The sequence below is a fragment of the Leiobunum rupestre genome, chromosome 10 (assembly GCF_980474605.1).
Source record: "Leiobunum rupestre chromosome 10, qqLeiRupe1.1.hap1, whole genome shotgun sequence".
NCBI classification, from domain to species: Eukaryota; Metazoa; Arthropoda; class Arachnida; order Opiliones; family Sclerosomatidae; genus Leiobunum; species Leiobunum rupestre.
Genome location: NC_143393.1, coordinates 44,884,343 through 44,886,502, shown reverse-complemented (window position 1 = coordinate 44,886,502; position 2,160 = coordinate 44,884,343).

The window sequence follows — 2,160 nt, the reverse complement described above, 5'->3', positions numbered from 1 at the left end:
TGAACCACTCGCGTGAATTCGCGAATGACGTTGCAATCCGTATCTGTGCGCGAAACTGTTGCCACAAAGTGAACAAACGTATTTCCTATTACCGTGTTGTTCTCGTATATGTCGATTCAAAGTACTACTCGCAACTGACAATTTCATCGGCTCCGATTCCAGCTTTTATACACTTTGCACCCCTTAACATAGTAATAGTTAAATGGAAGACACACATGGATTATTATTTATAAAGGCAAACACTGTCTTGATTTTTCATCCCGCGGGTCTTTGTCTCCCTAACTTGAACGAAACCAATTTTCTTATATATATCGTATCGTAAAAAACCTAAAATGTTATCAATCGTTAAAAAAAAATATATTTTAATTTTTAACAATTGATAACTTTGTAGGTTTTTTACGAAACGATATATATAAGAAAATTGGTTTCTTTCAGTTTAGTTTAACAAAGACCTGCGGGTCGAAAGCTCAAGACAGTAATTGTCTTGAGGAATAGTAATCCATGTGTGACCTCCGTTGAAATTTTATTCCTGTAGTATCTTCATGGATCCTTAAAATGATTAATATCTAAGAGGGACATTAATTGGGTCTTATATAGGCACACGAAAATTTTCAGGTCTAAAATTTACCTACCTAGCTGCACGGCAAATCACGCGATTAAAAGTCGACCCAAGGCGGGGTAAGTTTCAACCCAAGGTGCGGTAGATTTCAACCCAAACTCAAGTTGAATTTTTAACCTTTAATGTGTTGAGTCTAAACAACCCAAATTTTGGGCTGGGTAAATACGGACCCAGGTTTTGGCTGAATTTTAACCCATTTTGGGTTGAAAACAACCCAACCTTTTTAAGAGTGTAAATCTGATGCGCTCTATAGAATTTTCAAGGATTAAAAAAAATTATCTTATTAATTCCCAACGAAAATGAAATTTCCGGCGTAGAAGCATTCGGCTCTTGGTTCATACCGAAAAAGCGTAGCGAAGCGATGGAGTCTTCTTCCGGTGATATGGTTCAATCCAATTTTTCGATCTTAAAATAATTGGAATAAATACACGTTTCATACGTAATAAACGAAAATAAACGTACCCCGATTAGTTGATTTAACCCTCCAAGAGCCCGTCTTATGTTGGCTATGTTCGGATGGTAACATAGGTGCACGTCAATAAAAGCGCACGCTTCATCCGGGTGGAATTCCAACCAAAATCCCCGATCTTACTTACGGATAATAACTTCGAAAGTTCGAAAATTGAAGACTGGTAATTCGGGGCGGCCGGGAATGTGTCCCAGCGCGGCTTTATATCTTAAAACCGCAACGGTCACTTTTTGTCTAAGACAGTATTGTTAGTTGCCCTTCCGAAATGAGAATGATTTTGATTTTCGGGAGATGGGCTTATATATCCCAGACATAATTGGAATTTCTTCTGGAAGTCGTCTCCACCACAAGTATTAAACTAATAAATAGAGCTTATAGTTTACAACCTTTCGTAATAACAAGAATGTATTTACGTCATAAGATATAAATTACGCTTTATGTCACAAAGTGTAAATTACGTATTTATACTATAAGGTATAAATAAGAAACGTATTTATACTCTAAGGTATACACAGAGAGTGTAAAGATTATGAGAGGCGTCTCTCTTTCAAAAAAGCGTACTAACTTTTTTTTCCCAAAAATGTCCACTACTACCGTAAGAGCGATGGCGCCACCAGTGGCGCCGTTCTCACAGCGCGTGCGTTTCGATGTTAGGTTTAAAAGAGACGCAAAAACTTTCAAGATTTTTAATGCTAGTTTTACAAGGTTTTTAAATAATTTAGTGGGTCTGGGGTATATTCTTTTGTTTTAAATTGTAAAATATTGAAAACAAGAAATCCTTGTTCATCTTTTTTTAAGTTTCCAAAGGAAAAAGACTGGTAAATTCGCATTTTCATTAGATAGGCTTATCGGCATATTAACTTAATATAAAGTTTGGTTCTATTTTGTGGCTGAAAAATGTAAATAATGATGGGCTTACAAATAAAACTACGTTAACCATATAATTTGCGCAAATAATTTCATTGTGCCAGTTTCATGAATATTAGAACTAAAAATAGGCTCACACCATCCGCTGTGCCAACAATTTTCAGTCTTAATGACTCTACACCATTGGAAATTTCAGAAAATGGTA